The sequence below is a fragment of the Papaver somniferum genome, chromosome 9 (genome assembly GCF_003573695.1).
Source record: "Papaver somniferum cultivar HN1 chromosome 9, ASM357369v1, whole genome shotgun sequence".
Taxonomy (NCBI): domain Eukaryota; kingdom Viridiplantae; phylum Streptophyta; class Magnoliopsida; order Ranunculales; family Papaveraceae; genus Papaver; species Papaver somniferum.
In genome coordinates, this window is record NC_039366.1 from 200,207,660 (window position 1) to 200,216,141 (window position 8,482).

Sequence of the window (8,482 nt, forward strand, 5' to 3'; positions counted from 1 at the left end):
TTATTAAGTGTTGGACAACTTATAAGAAAGGGGTACTCACTACATTTCGAAGACGGAGAATGCAAAATTTATGATAAAATTAACAAGCAATTGGTGGCAAAAGTAAAAATGTCAGGAAATTTTGTCTTTCCCTTATCTATGCCATCAATTGAAAATTGTGCAATGAGTACCAACCATATTGACGAAGGAAAGCTATGGCATTTGAGATACGGGCATCTCAACTACAGATCCTTAAAGGTTCTGAAATCAAAAGGCATGGTAATTGGTCTTCCCAATATCGACGGTGGAGATAAAGTATGTGAAGGTTGTATTCGGAAGTTTCACAGACTTCCATTTACCAAGACATCGTGGAGAGCAAGAAGGCCCCTCGAATTGGTGCACGCTGATATCTGCGGTCCGACAAGAACAACTTCACTCAACAACAGAAGATATTTTCTCTTATTCGTGGACGATTATACCAGAATGATGTGGGTGTACATTCTCGAGCAAAAGTCCGAGGCATTCACTAAATTCCTAGAATTCAAGGCGCTGGCAGAGAAGCAAAGTGGCCATCAATTGAAAGTCTTCCGTACAGACCGTGGTGGAGAATTTACTTCAAAAGAGTTTATCAACTACTGCAAAGAAAATGGAATTAAAAAGGAGCTCACTGTCCGATACACTCCACAACAAAACGGTGTCGCGGAAAGGAAAAATCGTACGATCGTGGAAATGGCTCGCAGTATGCTAAAAGCAAGGAAGCTACCCAACACCTACTGGGCGGAAGCAGTCAACACAACAGTCTACATCCTTAATCGCTCTCCAACAAAAGCGGTTCACAACAAAACTCCATACGAGGCGTGGCATAAGAAAAAGCCCGAGGTAACTTCTTTCAGAATTTTTGGTTGCGTAGCATACTCACATATTCCATCCCAACATAGAGAAAAATTCGATGAAAAAGGAGAAAAGTTAATATTCATCGGATACAGCGAAGAGTCTAAAGCCTATAGACTTTTAAAGCCAGAAACAAAGGAACTAGTGATTTCAAGAGATGTTATCTTCGATGAATTCAAAGCTTGGGATTGGAATGATGAACCAGACAACCACGAGTTACCACTACTCATTGAAGATGAGCCAGATAAGCCACGCCAGGAAGAAAGTACTCCACCAGCAAGCCCGAGATCTCCTAGTCCAACACGACAAAGTCCAAGTTCATCAGAATCAAGTGCAAGTGCCCCACCAAGAAAATTGCGTTCCCTAAGAGATATATATGATATATCTAATTGTGCATTTATAGCACTAGAGCCTCAAAAATATGAGGAAGCGGCGAAGGAAGAAAAATGGAGATATGCTATGGATGAAGAAATGCGAGTAATCGATAAAAATAAGACATGGGAGCTTGTTAATCAGCCAAATGACAAATAAATAATTGGTCTGAAATGGGTCTACAAGACAAAATACAATGAAGATGGTTCGATTCAGAAGCACAAGGCAAGGCTAGTTGCAAAAGGATATTCACAGCAACCAGGAATCGACTACAACGAAACATTCGCCCCAGTCGCTCGCATGGAAACAATCCGTATGGTGTTAGCTTTGGCAGCTCAACTAAAAATGAAGGTCTACCAATTGGACGTAAAGTCGGCGTTCTTAAACGGAGAACTTGAAGAAGAGGTGTACGTTGAACAACCTCAAGGATATGTCCGAAAAGGAAAAGAAAACATGGTTTATCGTCTCCGCAAAGCATTATATGGCCTCAAGCAAGCACCGCGTGCATGGAACAACAAAATCGACAAGTATTTCCGAGATAATGGATTTGAAAAGAGTCCAAGTGAGCCATCCCTCTACATAAGAAAACAAGGTACGAATTTCCTAATCGTCTGTCTCTATGTTGATGATTTAATTTACGCCAGCACAAAACAAGACATGGCAGAAAAATTTAAGAAGGAGATGATGAAAGAATATGAGATGACAGACTTAGGACTTATGCGATATTTTCTTGGGATTCAAGTAAAACAATCTCCAGAAGAAATATTCATTTCTCAAGAAAAATATGCGGAAGACTTACTGAAAAGGTTCAACATGATGGATTGCAAACCAATTGCAACTCCAATGGGTACCAATGAGAAATTGGTAAAAAATGATGGAGCGACAAAAGTTGATCCAACCTTATTCAGAAGTCTAGTCGGCTCACTGATCTACTTAACAAATACAAGGCCAGACATCGTCAATGCAACCAGCATTGTTTCTCGGTTTATGAGCGAGCCAAGCAAGTTACACTACGCCGCCGCAAAAAGAATTCTTCGATATATCAAGGGAACAAAGAATTTTGGCATCAAGTATACAAGAGAAAAAGATAATGATTTAATTGGCTTCACAGATAGCGATTGGGCAGGTTCTATTGAAGACCGAAAGAGCACATCAGGCTATGTTTTCTGTATGGGAACAAAAGTTATCTCTTGGAGTTCTAAAAAGCAAAGCACGGTGGCATTATCGTCAGCCGAAGCAGAGTACATAGCATCAACAAGTGCAGCATGTGAAGCAGTGTGGCTAAGAAGAATAATGACCGACCTACAACAAAGGCAAATGCAGCCGACGACTATCTACTGTGACAATATGTCTACAATTACAATGACAAAAAATCCAGTCTTCCACGGAAGGACGAAGCACATAGAGCTACGACACCACTTCATCAGAGAGCTTGTAGAAGACAAGGAAATCGAGCTCCAATTCTGTCCAACACAAGAACAAAATGCAGACATTTTCACGAAAGCAGTCACGGTGGATAAGTTCAATCATTTCAGAGAAAAGCTCAACATCACAAATTAAGAGGGAGTGTTAAAAATAAAAATTAATTTGTGATCATTATTCTAGAATAATCTTGAAGTTCCCTAAACTAGGTAAAGCCCAATACATTCTAGAGTTTTTGGGCCTCTAGAGTCTTCTTTTTAGTCACATGTAATCTAGAGAATTCTTTCTCTAGAATTCTCTTAAGGCATAGTAGATCATAGTCTCTAGAATTTTCATTTCTAGAGTTTTCTTCACTAGGCCTATAAATAGGCACTCCATGGTTTCATTTTGATCATCCAAAACTCAAGTAAGTGAGTAAGTAGTAAGAGTGAGAGCTAGAGTTTAGAGTAAGAGCCAAAGTGCCTCTTTGTAAACAACTAGTGTAAGCCAAAGTTGCTACACAAGCCTCTTGTAATATTTTCATTTTCATATTAATATAAGCCTCACCTTTCAATTAACCAACCTCTCTTCCTAAATTCATTTCCATAAACCCATCACACTTCCGCATTGCGCCAACAGAGAGAACGAGTTATGATGGAGATCAAAGAGAAGACAGAACATAATAATTGTCATAATGACTTCTCCTCTCAAAATTAAATTGTGCTATTTCTTCGTGGACACCGGACACCACCCGATCTAAAGAATCCTCTAAGATCTCTTGGGGTAAGATCTATAAAATAATGTTGTTTGATAGTTTCGTTGTGTTAGTCCATGATATTAACATTCGTGTTTTTTGTTTTTCTAAGCAGCGGTTGTCTTGGATTCTGCGGTCCTCAATGGCTGGAGAGATAGCTCAGGGAGTATATAGGAAAAAAGATTAAATAATTCAGTCATCCAGCTTCAAACTCACAACCTCAAAAACTCATTAAGAAATAGGATTTGGGAATTTGGGATCGTAAGGTGGAAGGGCTTTCACGGTGTATGTATTATTTGATTCAAATACTTTTTATATTTGTAACTTCGAAATTTCAGGCTTCACAATTAAATGTATTCTATGAACTAATCTCTTTCTAAGGTCTTAAATTTAACTGTTTAGTTTGTTTGTTTGTTCAGGTATGTGATTATAACTTTTTCTTACGTGCACATTTAAAGGTCAATTGGGAGATTATATTTCAATGCAGGGATTGTTATTGTCTGTTTTTGGTTCACTAGGTTATCCCTCCCTTTCCTTTATTATGCTTATTAGTTATTAAACCTTTTATGGTGTTGTTCCATGAATATGTCTAAGAAACAGTGGAGTCCATACATATATAAATTCATTCACCATCTCAGACATAAGCCCCATCCTTATTTGGGTCCGAGAAAAGTGAATTCACTAGATCAAGCTTATCAGAATGCATTGCCCGGTTTACGTTTCTTTTCTTTTTAATAAAATTCTATTTTCAAAAAAAAAAAATTCAGACAGATGGATGTGTGTAATGATATCTCCCCTCAAAACTTAAGTGAGTGTTTACATTTTCTTTGATATTCCTCTAATTAACTTATGCTTTTGCTGTTGTTGGTAGGCTTTATCTGACTATCTCAACTCCCGGATCAGCAGATTCAATATTATACATCTCAGCATAAATAGTTAGTTCAGAGATCCTATGTTCTCATCTCTGCATTTTCATTATCAATCAGATTCAGTTGAGGTACTACTATATTTTCTGTTACAAAATCCAATTATCTAAATAATATTGATTACATTTTAATTGTTCTTCATATCATCCAGCTTACATTAAGAAATTCACTTGATCAAATATAGTGGAACACACCCTTTTGTTTTGTTGGTCTTTAGAAAACACTAAAACAAACACCATACTTACATAATGACAGCATATTCCACCACTTTGTCCCTCTTCATCCCTCCCTGCTATTTCCAATTCTAGTTGGGGATAACCTAAATGTCAATTTCATTGGTCAGTTTCCAATTAAAGGATTTTAATTAATAAAAAATTGTCATTACTTGTAGTTTACCGGTTTGCTTATGAAATTAACAAGTGCCTTCAAATGTATGTTACAAGAGAAAGTTAATCTACCTTACAGAAGAATGTAGACATAAGGATGCTAGAATGAGCCTAATTGATGCAGATTTGGTATCCTCTTTGGACTTCAACAACGACCTTATAACCTAAGTTATTGGCCCTAGCAAAGGCAAATTGGTTTGTTAAGTTATTCAACATGGACGGGACACGAAGCTGCAAAAACAAACCCAATTAATTATTAATGTGAGCTTTCAGTTTAAAAGTTCTGTTTTCATTTTTGTATATTATGCGCATAAAGATTAACCACCTAGGGTAGTTCGTTAGTAAGCTGGGATGCTAATTATTTTCCACTCAAGTCATATTAATTGTTCTTGTTCATGATAGATAGTTATGTACTTCCAGTCAACTAATAGTTCGCATACATATCTTATTATCCATATGTATAGTGGTTACCTAGTGCCTAGATAGCTAGTCACCGACGTATTCTTTTGCAGTTACAAGTTTTGAGTAAACCCTGTAGTGTTGCTTGATGTTACAGATTGTGTGCTGCAAGTTACGGGAAACCAGAAAAAAACAACAACAGTGGGTCTTCAAAATCCCATGATGGAGTTCAAGTTGTGCATCTTAAAACAGAAACAAGCATCTCGCTACAAGGTATGATGTTTATGGTTAAGGAATTAAATTCTCATATGCTAAGAATTTTCAACTCCATGACACTTTTTTCGTGAACAACATACCCTGCAGGAACATACTTAAAGGTTCTGCTCTCCCGTCAGTTGGTGTTGAAGTTATCAGAATTTTGGAAATTTTTGTTTCTGTGATTTGGGTCTAGTAATTTTTGAATCACTGGGTTCTCTAGTAATATTTATTTCATGCTGTCTTTAGATGAATATGTCAAAGAAACAGTGGAGTTGATACAGCTATAAATTCACCATCTTAGAGTCGAGCCTAGTCCTTGTTTGGGTCATAGAAAAGTGTAATCACCAGCTCAGGCTAGGACATGCTCGAGGTTGACACCCCTTTGAAGATTGGACCATGTAATCGTCATTCATATGATTGGTTGTGTCTATAGTAACTCAAGTAAACTTCAGTGAGTTGAATCTGGTAGATCGAGCTTTATGTAACAGAGAAGTTTCAAATCTTGTCTAGAATCATATTTATTTTTTATGTAACAAGAAAGTTTCAAATCTTGTCTAGAATTATATTTCTTTTTTCAATGATTCTGACTAGGTTTTCTGAATTTCTCCCTGCTCCTTACTAAATGTACATGACTTGTCTCCTACTTTCCCTCTCTTAAGCATTCAGTTCATTTCCACTCCATGATTAATATCACTCCTCTTTACAATCTATTGCAAGTGATCTGCTTGTATTTTTGTTCATATTTGCTCGTCAGGTACGCGTCTTTAAAATTCATGGTTTCTGATAGTACTTTGATCTATTGAGACGGTTGGATGTGTCTTTGTCTTTTTAGATTCTTTCTTTAGAGATGTTAAATTTTAGCCAACTTGAGCAAATTTGACCAAGAATGGGAAGCTCATGAGTCACGATTAACAAAAATTAAAGGTCTCCTATTCTTAAGAGGTCTATTGGACCTAGAGAGCAGCTTATACCAAGTTTTCAGGAAACTGGTGTTATGACTTGACATTGTTTATTACTTTAATTACGCTAATTTTCGGAAGAAATGGCCTGATTAGGTCTATTGAAACTGAAATCCTAGTGTTGTAATCACATAAGTTCCCATTATAAGAAGATCACATGAAATTGGGAGGAAATTACCGCCACTGTGACTGATTTCTCAAAATCTTCCGAATGTGTGACTGATCCAGAAAATATTCCAAAAGTGTGACTGAATTTACTTAACACCTAAGATACCCTTTTATAACCTGATGTCTACACATATAGCCTGATTTTTACACTTTATATCCGGATGTCTACAATTTATTGGTTGATGTCTACACTTTATAGCCTGATGTCTACATAGTGTCCAATATGTGGACATCAGAAACGTGGATGTCTATACTTGTTAAACATATATTATGCCTAAATTCTAGAGTCTACATATCTTTACATGTAATGTCTACACATCAGTAAAAAAATAGTGGGTATCAGTGTTTCTACATATTTACACATCCTTACCCGATGTGTACACATGTGTTGTCGATATGTACACATCTGAGAAAAAAACTAGGCATTTCCATAAAAGATAGGGACATATATGTCCGAAGACCGGTCAAACTCCTACTTTTTAAAAGATTTTCAAAAATGTCACACCTTTGAGAAAAATCCTTGAAATTGAAACCTTTAAAGTATATTAAAACACACCCAAAAATGCCCTAATTAAAAGTCTTAAGATCCAAGATCTTATCCAAATATGTAATGAGATAGATCAAGAATTTATAGGGAAAATGATATCTAAATGTCTTACCTGGTACTGAAAAAGAAAAGGAACTGAGGAACTAATGATATCCATCACACAGTAGCTTAATGATATTAATATTTCAGTTTAAATTTGTTAAAAACAAGAGGAACACAAGATAATTGAAACCTAAGTCTAATAACTCACGGCATAATAACATCAACTACGGGTTTTATTCTTGCAATATCCAAAATCAAAGAGTTGATTACTTTTAGACAGCAGTTCCATTTCTCCATCCCACGTGTAGCAACATCCGAGTTGAATTGCCTTTCCCAGGAAGATTCTTGCATACACAGCTGTTGCTACTAGAAGTAATAATCATGGGAGTCGGATCACTCAGAAACTTCCTCTAAAATCTCAATTTTAATCCTTTTCTTTCGTTTGGTATTCTACACAATAAGAACATCTTGTCTTATTACTTAGGAATGAATCTTTTTTACCATTGTAGGAAGTTGTGATCTGTCGGCTGACATAATACCTAGCAGCAGAGTAATGGGATTAAAGATTACTCCTTACTGAAGATTTAAATTTCTAATTTAATTACCGAACTCACCTGTCGCAACGTAAACTCTTCACTATTATGTTCTTTTGTTCTTATTAGGAATTTTGAGTTCTCTACTTCTGGACATGTGTAATTTGTTAAAAAAGATTTTAAGTTAATTAGTCTATTATGATATTGTTCTTTAGATTTGGACATGCTTAATCTATGAAACGTTTCTAAGTTAATTTGGACATGTGTAACCCGAGAAACAATGTCTATTTTTTTTCTTTTGTTCTTATTAGAGTTTATTCGATTGCTTGATTTTGAGTCCTCCACATTTGGACATTTATAATTTGAGAAAGGGATTTTATGTTAATTAGTCTGTTAAGATATTTTGATTTTATGTTAATTAGTCTCACAATCATTTCCTTTAACATCCTTGTTTTGAAATTCAGATTGTGATGAGAGTGTTTTTTTGAGTAATGGATACTCACGATAGGCTTATAGTGTTTCGCCCATACGTATTTGCATCGTAGCCGTAGGTATCAACAAAAATCATTTCCGTATTTCTTCGATATAGTTTTAATATTAAAACTTAATCTTTCATCCAAATTTAAACTACACCTACATATGGTTGATTGAGAAATTTCTATTTGGTTAGCAATTCAGGTACGTGCGAGCCGTTAAATCAAATAGTGTAAGAAGGTCAACGATTATAATTTATCTCTAAGCCAAATGTGATTTCTAGGCCTTATATAAGCAATTGTTCCTTTATTCATATATGTACAGAAAACGAAAGCCAAAAAACTATGATTTTTCCTCTTGCATTGATTTTTCTTCTTATTATATTTAGCCCTA

General features: G+C 35.8%; 1 long non-coding RNA gene across 1 annotated transcript; it reads left to right on the forward strand.

Annotated features, from left to right (window-relative positions):
- The first annotated feature begins 3,298 nt into the window (after positions 1–3,298).
- LOC113308747 lies at positions 3,299–5,920 on the forward strand. The gene is made up of 6 exons (XR_003340038.1): positions 3,299–3,426; positions 3,513–3,682; positions 3,817–3,915; positions 4,269–4,394; positions 5,266–5,381; positions 5,472–5,920. It is a non-coding gene; the product is annotated as an uncharacterized LOC113308747 (long non-coding RNA).
- Positions 5,921–8,482: the final 2,562 nt, after the last annotated feature.